Source organism: Protopterus annectens, chromosome 1.part1 (genome assembly GCF_019279795.1).
Source record: "Protopterus annectens isolate FY-2018-M chromosome 1.part1, PAN1.0, whole genome shotgun sequence".
Classification (NCBI taxonomy): domain Eukaryota; kingdom Metazoa; phylum Chordata; order Ceratodontiformes; family Protopteridae; genus Protopterus; species Protopterus annectens.
The window spans coordinates 1,805,330,700-1,805,346,095 of NC_056726.1; the positions used below are offsets into that span (position 1 = coordinate 1,805,330,700).

Consider the following 15,396-nt stretch of genomic DNA (forward strand, 5'->3'; position numbering starts at 1 on the left):
CTTGTGCTATACAGTGAATCTATTACATTTTGTACTGTTATAAGGCTTTTTTACTGTTTCACTGCATTTGTGTACTGTTTTATACTGTTGGTATTTTTCATTGCTAGATAGTGTTTTATTACTGTAATTGCATTTTTACTGAATTACTTAACTGTAAACTGCTTTCTCATACTGACAGTTGTATTTTCTGTTTGAGAGTAGCTAGTAGCTGTAGTATAGTCCTCCACCCTCACTCCCTGTTGGTGTCTTGTTGTTGGCTTTGCAGTTGCCCACCCCTTTTGTAAATTTGATCTGGGACACTCCTCCCAGTCTAGCGTCATTAGCTCATTCTACCTAATACAGAGAGAACATTTGAGAAGGCCAACCCACCTTGAATTATATTCTGTTCCTTCTTTCTCCCTCTCCACTTTATATAAAAAACACTTTGCTAGAATCTCCTTGTGTTCTGAGTGTGCTTCTCAAACAGTCTAGAAATATAGAGCTGATAAGTATATTTTTTGGCACTTTTTAACTGTTCAGAGTTCTTCACTGTCTAATTTTTGCTTGACTGAATTATTTATATATTTGCTGGCATTGTTTTCTGATACTCTAAGTGCCTCCTTTTGATTTTTTTCCTAATTTACTGCTTTCGGCACGTTTTTAGCAATTTTTTAATTTAATTGAATTTAGTTAAACTGTATTTGCTTTAATATTGCTACACACTCATGTGCTAACTTGTACTGAATTTGAATTCTTTACTGCTGTTTTAGCTGCTTTTTTGTAAAAAAAAAAAAAAAAAAAGTTCTAAACTCATTTCCCACCTTTCCTGTAACTAGTCTAGTCCAAATACAGATTTGCTGTATCCAGGACTGTTTGGAAGTCCCCCCAAGCCTTTCTGTGTTGGAGGGAAGCCTTCTAGCTTATCAGTGGGAGTGGCAAGTACTAGGCAGCCTATTACCACAAGAGGAGTGGTTTCTGGCCCAGAAATTGTAGTTTATTAAATGTTTGGGCAGTTTTTCCATCCATTTCAACTTTCTGGTTTAAAAGCCCATGTTTGCATGGGTTTGCACTTGTTTAAGCTCTGCTCAGCAGTGCCGAGGTGAGGTAAACATTACTAGTGCCAGAAAGTCTGCTGTTCAGTTTTCCCTTAGATCTTGCCATTTTTTTCTCTGTTGTACTACAAATAGCCTAATCACTTTGCACTTCAGCAGGTTTTTGTAGTAGTTATTATAGCACACCTAAGAGCAATCGGCACTAGTCATTCTTCACAGAAATAGCTCCAGTACTTAGTAATTATAACCATCCCTCCTGGCATGATTAAAGAGCAGTTTCCTGTGCTTTCTCCTCTTAATCTGGTGCACTTGAGCATTCTGATGCAGTGTAGCAACTGCCTCATATACACAGACAACCCTCTCCTCTTACCTCCCAACACAGACTTGAGAGATGCACTTATATCACCAAATTGGAAGCTAAGCACTCTCCACCCAAGACCGGACTAGCTGGTCAAGAGGAGAAGGTGCAAGTATGACTCTGTCATTGTCCATGTGGATGTGAATGACCTGGGATGCACCTCCCTGGACTACATGAAAAGAGACATGGTGGAGCTCTTGGATTATGTGGCCCAAGCAGGTATGACACTAGCCCTGAGCAGTATCCTACCATCACCCAGAATGATACCGCAGTAGAAACAAAAAAATTATTGATTTTAACAATTGGCTAAGTTTCTGGTGTCATTCTAAGGAGATCCAATATCTGTCTGCTTGGCATGATTGACGGACCTTGATGTTTTGCCAAACATGGCCTGCATCTGTCAGCCTTGGGTTTCTGGGTACTGGCTAAGGCTCTTGTCACCCCTGTAGTGCCTTTTTAGGCAATGTTCCAAACACCAAATTACCACATAATAGTTATAAATAAATGAATCTGAGGGTTATGCTGCTCAACGCTAGAAGTCTAAATCTCAACATGCACTCGCTCGAAGCACTCTTCAAAATGGAGAATATCGGCATTTGTGCTGTAATGGATACCTGGTTTAAAGCGGCAGAAAGCACCCCTGCACTACCAGGCTATAACTCATTCTACACCTTTTGGCCCCGAAACATGGACTGAAGCTCCAAAGGTGGTGGTGTCTCCATATTGATAAAGGATATGCACATCTTCACACTAGTAGCCCAGCATAATGCACCTGAGATACTTTTAGGTACAACTAACATTGGGTAAGACTGTGATCCAGGTCATAGCCTGCTATACATCCCCAACCATGCCTCTAGACTTTCACTCCACTTCTTAAGCACCCTGGAATCTATCAAGGGTCAACCCAACACTCTCATACTAGGTGACTTCAACTACCCCTCCATCAACTGGGGCAACTACTCAAGCACCAATGCACTGGCCCAACGCTTCCTGGAATTCATAAATTCCAATGCCCTGGACCAGTTCATCCTTACCCCCACTAGAGGAAGCAGCATCCTTGACCTGGTTATTGCTCTACACCAATAGTCAATTCCTCCCTGGTTAGATCCGACCACAAACTAATCACCATGGAAATCCACATCTCACCCTCACCCCCGCAATGGTATCCACCATGAAAACTCCTTCAAAGCTGACTTTGGACTCCTAAAAACAGAGGTGGCTAACTTCACGGCACCCAAGCCAATGGAAAATAGATGCATGACTGCTGAATCATACACCAATACACTGTACAAATACGTACATAAATCCATGGAACTAGCCATACCCAACAGAACCAAGATGCTCTCCTCCAAAAAAAGGAAGCCAGTCTGGTGGTCCCCTGCCATTAATAAACTCTACAACAGAAGGAAGAAAGTGTTGCAGAAAAAGGTGAAGTCCAAAGAATGGAAAAATTCCCTTATTAGTCTCAAAAAAAAGTTGAGATCCCTCATCAAAACCTCCAAAGCCAGCTATGAAGGCAGAATTGTGTCTGACACAAAAAAAAAAAACAAAAAACACAAAGCCTTCTTTAGTTATATCAGGAATCTCCATGGCAATACCCATAGTTGTTCTGAGTTATTCCACAATGGTATCTCCTGTACTGAGCCAACAGATATTGCCAACATACTGGCTGTGACAGATTCAGTGCCAAGTTTTACCCCTCTCTCCCACTCCTAAAGGACCAATCTCAATACTGGAAGAATGCCAGGGAACCCTGTATTACTGTAGCACAGGTCAAAGCTGCATTGTCTAAGGCCAAGAATACAGCTTCCATGGGACCCAACAATATCCCTAGCTGTGTTCTACGTGAATTACAAAGTGAACTGGCACCACATCTGTCTTCTCTGTTCACTCACAGCCTCACCTCAGGCTTTGTCCCTACTGAATGATGCACTGCTATACAGTCATCCCTCTCCATAAAGGAGGAGCGACTACAGACCCTGGAAATTATCACACCACTAGCCTGACGAGTCTTATATGTAAGCTATGGAGTGCATAATCATGGACCTAATTAACAAGTATATAGGGAATCTCCAAACTCTAGATCCCACGCAATTTGGTTTTGTGAAAGGTAGATCATGCCTGCTCAACCTGGTTGACTTTTTTGAGTCCGTAACCAGAGCGGTGGATGAAGGTAAGGCAGTTCATACAGCCTCCAAGTAATCCAAAGCAGCCCTTGCAAGTACGGCAGGTGCACAGGGCCAGAAAGCATAAAAATCCACTTCAGAAAAGGAGGCCAGCACCTGAGGAGTAAGAAAACCATATATATATATTGTAGCAACACCAAAAATACACACACAATCAGACTGGTTTTGGCAAACCTGCCTTCTTCAGTGATGAACACACAATCTTTAGTGGTATAATATATACCCCAATTAGTTAAGCATTGAAGGCAATATCACCATAAGGATAAGAACCCAACCATTAATTACAAATGATCATTGACACCCGGGGAAAACAATCCACCCAGCCTAATTATCCAACTTTTTTCTTTTTTACTGAGTAGGGCATGCCACACTAAATTGTTTGACCTGTCCCCCTGAATTTTATCAATAATTATGAAATTAAACCTGGCTGTAGTGTGGGTCATTACATGTTTGTATAAGGCACTGGATGTCCTTTTGTTCCGAATGTCAGTAAAATGTTCGGACATACATATACATAATGGCCTAGAACTTTGTCCATTGTAAAAAGAAGAGCATAAGCATGTGGCTAAATAAATCAGCCAATCGGTCCCACAAAAAAAATTGAATGTCATAAACTTTGCTGGTGTTTCTACTGGAAAATTGTTTGGATTTTCACATAAACTGACAAAATGAACAGTGACCACAGGGGAAGGACCCAATCAGTTTATCCCCAACCAGAGTGAGTTGTCTTTCCAAATGTCTGATGGAACAACCTTGTTTATAATGGTTAAAATAAGACATCTTGGGGTAAGAAGGTTGCATAAATCCTCATTTGCTAATAAAATATTCCAGTTATTAATGATGTCCCTTATTATATTGATGTTCCTATCAAAGGTGGTCACAAACTTAACGGCATTGTCCTTGGTTTGGGACTTATCCTGGTACCCCAAGAGTTTAGTCCGGTCTGATTGTGTGTGTATTTTTGGTGTTGCCCCAATAAATATATGGTTTTCTTACTCCTCGGGTGCAGGCCTCCTTTTTTGAAGTTCATACAGCCTACCTTGATCTGGCCAAGGCCTTTGATACCATTCCTCACTCAGGAATTATTGATAAACTCACCAAACTAGGCATCAACCCCTATATCAGTAGGTGGGTTGCAAACTGGCTCACCGATAGAACACAGTGTGAAAGTAGAGGACTCCAAGTCAGACTGCCGACCAGTTACAAGTGGAGTCCCACAGGGATCAGTCTTGGGTACTCTCCTGATGTTCGTCATGTTTCATTGTTGCAGTCATTACATTTGGGTAATCTGCTTGCAGGTTGCCCTCAGTCGACCCGATTAACAAAGTCTTGAGTCCTGCATCAGTTGCTGTCCCTTCTTCCATGATGTCAGGTCATCAGGGGTATAAAACATGCAGCCGATGCCATTCCATCAGTCTTTCTTGCCGTGCGGTGCCCAAAGCAGAAGCAGTTCGCAAGTGCCAGTTGGCCGACTTCTGAAATTTTCGTTTTCGAGTTTCAGAACCGAAGTCTTCAACTTAAAGCTAAGTACCCTGTTGGGGAAACTTTTTCTTGCTCCTTACCGATGTCAGTAAAAGTTAATGATTGCATTACTTGTGGAAAGCAAATACCTCATAAAGATTTTCATTCGTACTGTATTCCTTGCCTAAGGCCTGACCACGACGTACCCTGCTGTTGGTTTTGTGCATTATTTAATCGGCGCACTATCCGTCCCCTGTATATTTTTGCCTGTAAATATTTCGGTTCTCAGTTTAATTATCCAGAAATGTCATCGGTTAGCCATCCGACTACCAGGATTCCAAAAAAAACACAAAGATAAAGACAGAGACAGGCTGCCGAGGTCCAAAACTGCCGACGACTTTTCTCCTAAGCCAGTCACCAGTTCGCCGGTACTCAGTGAGGTGTTTTCGCAGCCCCTGATACCCGCTACTTCTGATTCACAGGCCTCTACTGAGACCCATTTGGAGTCCGGAATGCCGCGCGATACTTCAACTATGGAACCCGTGGATGTCTCTACCTTGGATGGGTCCGGAGCTGCTGTGCAGGCACCAGCTTCTGTGTGTGTATTCAGGCCTACAGACTTGCATATTAAATCGATGCCTCCTTCATTACTAAGGCCTAAATTTCAATCCATGTCTAACAAACCGACACCCAGGCCACATTCTCGGGCCCCTATGCCTAAAAAACAAATGATAAAAATGGCTGAAGATCTAATAACTCTAATCATGGGTAGTCAACCCCCCCCCCCCCCCCCAAGAGGCCTAGGGCTGAGCTTGATTATGAATCTTCTGATCAGGATTCTGTTTCTTCTGACTCTTCTGATGACCTGGATTTGTCCTTACCTACTTATGAGGATTCTGATGCAGAGGATTCTATTTCCTCTGCTTCCCCTCCTGAGGATTTTTCTTTTGGGGAAACCTTACATACTTTAAGGGAGCATTTACGCTGGGAAAGTCAGGAATTTTCTGATTCAAAAAAGAGGCTTGGGGATTTCCTTCTACCTCAGCATAGGCCTTTGGCTATACCTCCTGTGCTAGACATTGTTGATGTTTTCTCGGAATCCAGTTTGGTCCCTGATTCCTTGCCTTCTGCTCCTAGTAAACCTGACAGATACTACAGGATTCCCGAGTCCCACAAGTTCCTTTTCAAAAATCCTGTTGCAGATCCAGAGACTATTTCTCAGGAGCCCAAGAGCATTAAGGCTTCTACTGCTAAAAATCCTACCCCTTCTGATAGAGACTCCAGGGCACTGGATAGTTTGGGTAAAAAGGTTTATACTTCAGCAACCTTGGCAATCAGAGCTTTAAACTGCCAATTTCATATGTTAAAATATCAACAACATGTCACTGGACTGCTTAAACAGAAAATGATGTTGATTCCTGACTATGTGGAAAGTAAAGATTTACAGGACTTAATGCATTCTGCTGAACGAGTTGGAAAACATACTTTGCAATGTGGTTTTGATTCTTTAGAGGCCTCTTGCAGGGCTGCTGTTACTGGGTCTTTGCTTAGAAGGCATTCTTGGCTTAAGGAGCAATCTTTGCGTGATCATGTTAAAGCTAAATTGCTGAATGCTCCTTTAAATCAGGACCGCCTGTTTGGCAACAAGGCTGAAGAAGTTCTTAAAAAGATAGAAGATAAAGCTAAATCATTGCAAACTGTTAAAGATTTTTTACAAGTGCAACCTCCTAGGCACTGGCCTACTAAGAATTGGTCTTTTCCAGCCCCTTCCAGGTCTTCTCAAGCCAAACCCAGACGCAGCAAAAAAAACAGATTTCAGTCCCGGGGGGCTCTCAGAACTAAGCAGTGGGGTGCCTCCACTTCCAAATCTGGAAATAACAAGACACCCCCCTATGGTAAACAGTCTCAATGACTTCCTTTTAAAATTTCCAAGCACTTATCTTCTGACTGCCTCTTTGGGGGGAAGATTGCTCTTCATGCAAAGAACTGGGAACTCCTAACCCAGGACAAATGGGTTTTAAATATAGTGTCCCAGGGATACAGATTTCATTTCCACACATTGCCAACACCAAATGGGTGGCCGGACCTTACCCCAAATCAGTGGGCAGAGGCTCAAAAACAAGTACTTTCTCTTTTAAGCATGGGGGCTATCCAACTGGTACAAAAAGAGGAAAAGGGACAAGCTTTCTACTCCAGACTTTTCCTGGTACCCAGAAAAAACAAATCATGACATCCAATCCTGGACTTGTCTACTCTAATCACCTTTCTGGAGATTCCAAAATTCAAGATGCTGACTCTTCACCAATTACTTCCTGTGCTAGGCAAAGACGCCTGGTTGGCAACACCAGATTGGGATGGAAGCATACCTGCACATCCCAATCGGAGAATCTTGCAGAAGATACCTACGCTTCAAAACAGGCTACACACATTATCAGTTCTCTGCACTGCCCTTTGGCTTGTCGACTGTGCCCAGGGTATTCACAAAGTGTTTGGCTCCAGACATTGCATTTTGCAGGCAAAGAAGTGTTCAAATATACCCATACCTGGACGATTGTCTAATTCAGGCAGAAAGCCAGGGCATACTTTTGAATCATCTGGCATTTGTAAAAAGGGTTCTAACTTGTCTGGGGTACACCATAAATAAAAAGAAATCACAACTGGTACCCTGTCAACAAATTACATTCCTGGGAGCAAGCTTGAATACAACTTCCCAGATGGCTTACATCACACCAGAAAAGCAGATTCATTTGATAACCTATTTCAAACAAGTGGCCACAAAAACCCTGGTATCTGCAAGACAAATACTGCAAGCCTTGGGGTTCATGGCCTACTGCATTCTTCTAATTCCATATGCAAGACTGCATATGAGGAAACTACAGTGGTATCTAAAAAGCCTATGGAGTCAACATTCTCGCAGCCTAGAAACAATGATTCCTATCATACCTTGCCTATGCCTAGAGTTCCTCTGGTGGGCAGAGGCTTGCCACCAAAACAAGGGACTACCATTCACACTACCCCCTGCCACCCAAACCCTAACAAATGCATCAGACTGTGCATGGGGGGGCTCACCTGGCAGGGAAGTGCATTCAGGGCAAATGGAACCCAAGTCAAATGCACCTCCATACCAATCAAAAAGAAATGTTAGCTATACAAAATGCTCTTGACGGCCTTCAAGGACTACATTCTTCCAGGACAACTAATGGTAAAGACGGATAACACCACGGTTATGTGGTACATAAACAAGCAGGGGGGGTACACATTCCTACCCCCTCTGCAGACTAGCCATGGCATTGTGGAACACAGCCTTGAGCTACCAAGTGCACCTACAAGCTCAATTCCTGCCAGGAAAATTAAATACACTGACAAACGGACTTAGCAGAAACCTTCTGGACCCACACGAGTGGAAACTGGAACCAAGGATTTTCAACATTTTGACAAGTGAATGGGGGAGCCCAGACATAGACCTATTTGGCTCCCCCCAGAGCTACCAATTGGACAAGTTTTGCACAAGGACTCCCCACAAACAAGCCTGGAAAGTGGATGCTCTGTCCTTCAGCTGGAAAAACCTGTGAAGTCTACGCCTTCCCCCTGGCTGCCTCTGCTCTCCAAAGTTCTACTAAATGTCAAACAGGACAAACCAAGGATGATTTTGATTGCTCCAGACTGGTCGCGCCAACACTAGTACCCCCTCATGCGCAGTGTGTCGCAGTTATCTTCATGGCACCTGCCTCAGACACCTTCCCTGCTGTCTCTGCAGGTGAACCAGATTCTGCACCCTCAGCTTCCAACATTGAACCTTGCAGCCTGGCTAATTACTTAAACTCACCCTTATCATCCCTCAGCAAACCTGTGGTGGATGTCATCTTAGAGGCAAGGAGGCCTAGTACTAGAAAATCTTATGCTGAAAAATGAAAAAGATTTTGTGCCTGGAACCAATCTCAAGGGATGAGCACAGCAGCGCCCAATTTACCTCAGATTTTACAATACTTAACTGAGATGCTTCACAAGGGCCTGTCTTTTTCTTCCATTAAAATCCATGCCTCAGCCATTTCAGCTCATTATAACACAGAACCTGCCCTCTTCTCTCATCCTCTGCTCAAACAGTACCTCAGAGGGGCCATACATTTGAGACCACCCAGGGGAGCTCCAACCCTTGCCTGGGACCTTAACTTTGTATTGGAGAAACTCACTCTACCACCTTTCGAGCCAGCTGCTACTGCAGACTTAAAATTTATTTCTTGGAAACAGCTTTCCTTTTAGCAATGACTTCAGCTAGAAGGATATCTGAATTACTGGCCCTTATGGCAGTGGAGCCTTTCATCATCTGTTATGCGGACAGGGTGTCACTCAGGACCAATCCATCCTTCATGCCCAATATGGTATCCAGTGTGGCTCTTAATCAGTCCATTCATTTACCAACCTTCTTTCCCAATCCACGGAACAAAGGGGAACGGATTCTACATTTCTTGGATGTGCACAGACAACTTAGATTCTACTTGAACAGGACTAAACCTCGAAGAAAATCTGAACTGCTGGTAGCATTTGCTGCAGGGGCAGAGGGGAAGGCTATTTCAAAACAAACTATTTCTAAATGGATAAGCCATTGCATTCATTTCTGCTATAAGCACCAGGGGAAACCTATCCCCCAGGGGATCAGATCTCACTCCACCAGAGCTGCATCTACTTCTGCAGCCTTTCTCAGAGGTCTTCCTATAAGGGACATCCTAGAAGCTGCTACCTGGAGTTCTGTACATACTTTCACCAAGCATTATCATTTGCCAATTTTTTTTCTAAATCCAGAGCTGGCTTTGCCACTGCTGACTAGCAGGGGCTTATAGTTGGCCTTAATGCTATATAAACTCCTCCTCCCAACCATAACTTTGGGAATCTACCCAAATGTAATGACTGCAACAGTGAAACACGAAGAACATAGTACAGTTGTGTACACTTACCATAAATGTAGATGTTCGAGTGTATTCACTGTTGCAGCCCTGGTTACCCTCCCTCCAGCCCCCTAACGTCTTCTGGCTATACCTCTACTTTTCTTTACTATGCTTAAAAGCCTTTTGGGTGTATTTGCTTTTAGTTGGAGGTATTCCTTTGTGTTTTTATGTTTATTTGCTCCCCATTAGGGGGGCACCTGACATCTGGGGCAAGAAACACTGATGTAATGGCGTCATCTGCATGTTTTATACCCCTGACGACCTGACGTTATGGAAGAAGGGACAGCAACTGACGCAGGACCCAAGACTTTGTTAATCAGGCCGACTGAGGGCAACCTGCAAGCAGATTACCCAAATGTAATGACTGCAACAGTGAATACACTCAAACATCTACATTTATGGTAAGTGTACACAACTGTACTTTTGGCATCTACTCCTCAGAAGTCCAGGCCAACTCTGAGGGGAATTTGGCTGACTAAATTCACAGATGACTGCAAGCTGGGAGCCATTATTAACTCCCCAAGTGATGCAGACATCCTACAGAAAGGCCTCAGTGAGACCAATGACTGGTGTAAAAACCATGGACTTAAGCTTAATGCCAAAACATGTGTCATCACCCCTTTTGGGAAAAAACTCAGTTCCCACTAATTACCACATCGATGGGAGCCCACTGACCACTGAAGGCTTTATAAGAGATCTGGGGACACAACTTGATAGCACCCTCTCTTTTGACCACCACATTGCCACTGTGGTGAGAAAGTCCTATGTGGCACATCTCATTACCAAAGGTTTTGCATCCAGGAAGAAAGAGGTCATCATTTCTCTCTACTCTTCCCTCATTAGACCAGTCATAGAGCATAAAGCCCCATTTGGCATGTACCTTACTAGACACCTGCAACAGCTGGAGAGGCCACAAAAGTACCTCACTCACGAAGAGGATCTTAGGCCTTAAACACATGTCCTACATGGATAGAATCAAACCTCCCGCTATTCTCTGTCTTATATTGTTTACGAAGAGGCAATTTCTGCTTGACTTAGAAAGCCATGTCTGACCCAGCTCTGTTTGAAATGCTGCATCTAAAGAAATTCCAATCCCTCCGCACCACACACTCCAGAGACCTCAACCTCATTACCACAATCAACAGAACATGCTGGAGGGACAAGTTCATGACCCAGAGACTGCCCATACTCTGGAATAGACTTCCCGTACATGTCAAGCAGAGCACCTCACTAGCCCTCTTCAAGCACTACACCTATGTCCCATGGTCTGCTGGCTTTTGTTGTCTTGTAGTCAACCACTTGCATGGTAGCAAAGCAAATGACTGAAACCACCCTCACTCTCCAAGGGTCAGTGAGTCAGCTCATGTTAGTCATTTTCTAACCCCTTTCTGTGTCTCTTTCCAGCTCCTGAGTTGCTATTTGAGTACTGCTCATCTGGGTCCTAGTCAAGGCTTTATACCTCTACACCATAGAGCTAGAGTTATTGAAAATGTAAACTTTGATGTCCTTTTCCAATGTTGCAGTATTCACTTTGGTGTGGGATTTTCCGCCTCAGCTGATCTGTCATCAGCTCCTATACAAAAGCTTTTTGCCTGGCTGCTGTAGGTGCATGGGACATCACACATAAGGCCATAAACCAGGGTCCTTAGATGTGATGTCAGGACGCAAAGACCTCAGAACTTTTCAGCCGCAGACGTTGTCCCTTTGATTGTTCAGCTCATCCTTAAGATTACTTCAGAAAGAGAAGTACCCCATTGGGTTTTTTTCTTTTCTTTACCTTTTGCTTGTGCTTGGTTTGCTGTAGTTTTTGGCCGATGTCTGCTAAAAAAGGCAAATGTAATTGCGCTCAGCAGATACCGCACAAAAATTCTCACAATAAGTGCATATTTTTGTCTAGGTAGGGAACACAACCATATGTCATGTTCTATTTGTAAGTCCTTCATGCCCAAGATGCTTTACAGTCATTTGGCCACATTAAATTTATATCTCTTGAACCACTGTCTTAAATGCCTAGCCCTTAGCATGGATCCAGAGTCGGTCGACCAACCTGAACTGCCCAGGAAGAAGGTTAAAGTTTCCAGGCCTGTTCCTACTGCCATTCCACTAGTGGACGTACCGATGGCTTCTGATATAGGACAGAGGAATGCCTGGTTTCTCTCTTAGCTTCGATGGTTCCAGCTGAAGAAGCGATTTCTGCAGCCATGGAATGCATGTCCGCAGAGACTATTCAGCCATCGGCCCCAACCAACGTCGAGGAACTTCTTGTTGGACGCCTGACCGAGTATTCTCCTACTGCAGGCCGCGCTTCGATCCCTAGGCTGTCCCCAAAGCCTACACCTTCCAAGAAAAAACAGAAGACAAAACATGTTACTCCTGCTTCTGACGCACAGCCAGATTGGCAGTTTTTTTTACAAACTCTCTTATGCAGGCCTTCATGGCCCTTAGGACCACCGGCCCTATTCCTTCCACCATCCCTGTACTCAGCCCTCACCCAGCCTCTGCCTCTTCTCCCCAACACCCAACTACTCAAGAGGGAGAAGAACAGCAGTATCAACATGATTCCTCATTGGAGGAATCCGTCTCTTATGTATCTCAAATTGCTTCCCCTGTTGACTACTACTCCCCAGATGAAGACTCCATTGAAGAGGACTCTCCACCTGAAGATTTAACTTTTGGGGAAACTATAAAATGAAGGAGTACTTCAAGTGGGACACTACCCTGACACCCAGAAGATATATTTTGAACTTCTGCAACTTGTCTCCCTCTCCTTCAGATATGTCTCCTGTGCTCCCAGCCTTCCTCGATGCATGAAACTTTCAAGAAAGTATGTCTACCCACATCACGAAGTGTTAATTTTAACAAACTTATCCTTGCTAAGCTTTTGTTTGACCCCAGCTAAGCGGCCAGCAGCAACCCCCCCCCTATATTCCTCCATCTCCTTCCTCCCCCTCACTTTGGACTGCTAACTTGCTTTTTCTCTCTTTTCCAGTTAGTGTACTACTACTTTTGGATGCTCCTGTGCATGTTTATTGCACCTCTGCTTTTTGGCCACTAGATGTCATCCTACCCCCACCTATACTCCTTACATTAATATTTATATCTTCCTCATTCTCCCTATTCTTACCTTTCCTACTACTATCCCTTTCCTCCTTCTGATATTCTCTCTTATCCTTCCCCCTTTAGGCTCCCACCTCCCATCTTGACTTACCAGCTTACTATGATACTTTTTCCTCCCTCTGTGGTGGTCTACTGTGTGTCCCGCTCCGTTCGCCCTGCGGGCTCACTCCGCTCCCCTCCCTACCCCCAATTCCCACCCACCCCCAGGGGTCCTAAACTTATACATCTCTAATCCCACCCCTCACCCTACCACCCTTACTGATTAACCCTTCTATCCCCAGACCAACTTTTCTCCTCTTCTCTATTATCTCTTATTGCATATCATTTCACTCACTTGTATATCCTTCTACATCCCTACCACCTCTCTTTCTTCTATATTATTTTTCTTTCTAACTTACATACATACAACCAACTTGCTAGCCCTACTTCTACCCCACTTGTTGTAACAATGCCTCACTATTTATCCATACTGCTTATACTCTTATTTCTTCTCTTAACTACACTTTTCTCTACTTACCTCCTCACATTCATAGAATACTCACTCATTACTCAACCAAACCACATACAGAAACATACATCCACCTTCCGCATACCTCTCATCTCATTCTCAAATGCCAATTCCACGTCTAGCTACAACCTACCTAGATTCCATAGGCACTCTCACCTCACCTACACCCTACCCTTAGATAAAAAGATGAGACCTCTAACCCTTCTGCAGAGTAAATATATATCCAAACCTGCTGACCCTACCTTAAAAGACGGTGATGTTCACCCCAACCCTGGCCCCACATACCCTTCTCCTCAAGCATCTAGACCTATCTCCAATAACACCCTCCTGATAGGGCATCTTAACATACATAGTGTAAACAACAAAGTTCCCTATCTACATGCCCTCCTAGACACTCACTGTTTTGACATTCTCTGTCTCTCTGAAACTTGGCTTAAGCCAGCCACTAAAGACACTGAGGTTATACCCCAAGGCTACAATATATTAAGGCTTGACTGTACTAAACGAAAGAGTGGTGGAGTAGCAATTCTGTTTAAGAATCATCTTAACATCTCCACCCTCTCAGCCTGCCCAGGATAGTAAAGTGGAAGCTATCATTACTAAACTCCAACTAAATGCAAAGAAAGCCCTTTACATCATCTGCATGTATATACCACCTGGAAACAATATACCCATAGTAGAAGACTTTCTTAGTTGGGTTTCAAACAACTACCCCCAAGAAACTTTAATTCTTGGTGACTTTAATATAGACTGGAATACCATTAATGCTGACAATCCCACCTCTCACATTAACCTAAATGGTTTCACCCAAACCATTACCTCTACTACAAGGCTTAATAAATCAAGCAAGAAACAAACTATTTTAGACTGGATACTCATAAAAGTCAATATCACATATAAAGTAGGAACTATGCCTGATGATCTCAGTGATCATTGTTTAACCTATATTACAAGAGAAAAGACTGACATTCTACACCTCACCAATATAAGAACAATACGTTCCACCAAACATTTTACAACTGACTTATTTCAAAACGAACTCGGAGCATGTAACTGGAACCCCTTAAAAACACTGCCACTTAACGAAGCAGTTTCATTCTTCAATTCTACCTTTCTTTCCATTCTGAATAAACATGCTCCCGAGCGTACCATTAGAATGAAATCAAACACAGCCCCATGGCTCTCAAGTGATACAAAAAAACTAATCCTCTCTAAAAATAAAGTTTGGGCCAAATGGAGGTGCCACAGAATCAGCTCTGATTTTCTTCACTTTCGCCAACTTAGAAACCTTACCAAAAAAGCTATTATCAATGACAAAAGAAAGTTCTACTGTGAACTTCAATAAACACATTCCAATAAACCCAAACAATTCTGGTCCTCTATAAATAGACTCCTATCCCCAGGAACAGCCAAAACTCCCTCCCCACTAAATGCTGACCCAGACACCCCTTACCAAACTGCAAATGCTTTTAACTCTTTCTTCACTGAAACTATTCAATCTCTTGCTAAACAACTGAACACTAATGACTTCTATCCTCCAAACAATCTAGTAGACTCTTCTTATAACTTCTCTCTACAACCTATCTCTACCTCTTTCATCTATAGACTTATTTTTAAACTGAAACCATGTACCCCCTCTGCTGACAAACTCCCTTCCCTTTTTCTGCAAAAAGCAGCCAAAGAAATTGCATACCCAATAGCAATACTCATAAATAGGACCATCCAAGAGGGAACTATCCCTGATATCTGGAAAGTCTCTCATATTATCCCACTACACAAAGGCCGTAACTGT

At 43.3% G+C, this 15,396-nt stretch overlaps 1 protein-coding gene across 2 annotated transcripts in view; it reads left to right on the forward strand.

Annotated features, from left to right (window-relative positions):
• The window catches only part of LOC122812335 (interferon alpha-inducible protein 27-like protein 2A), a 449,204-nt gene that overhangs the window by 290,724 nt on the left and 143,084 nt on the right, over positions 1-15,396 (forward strand). The window lies entirely within an intron of this gene.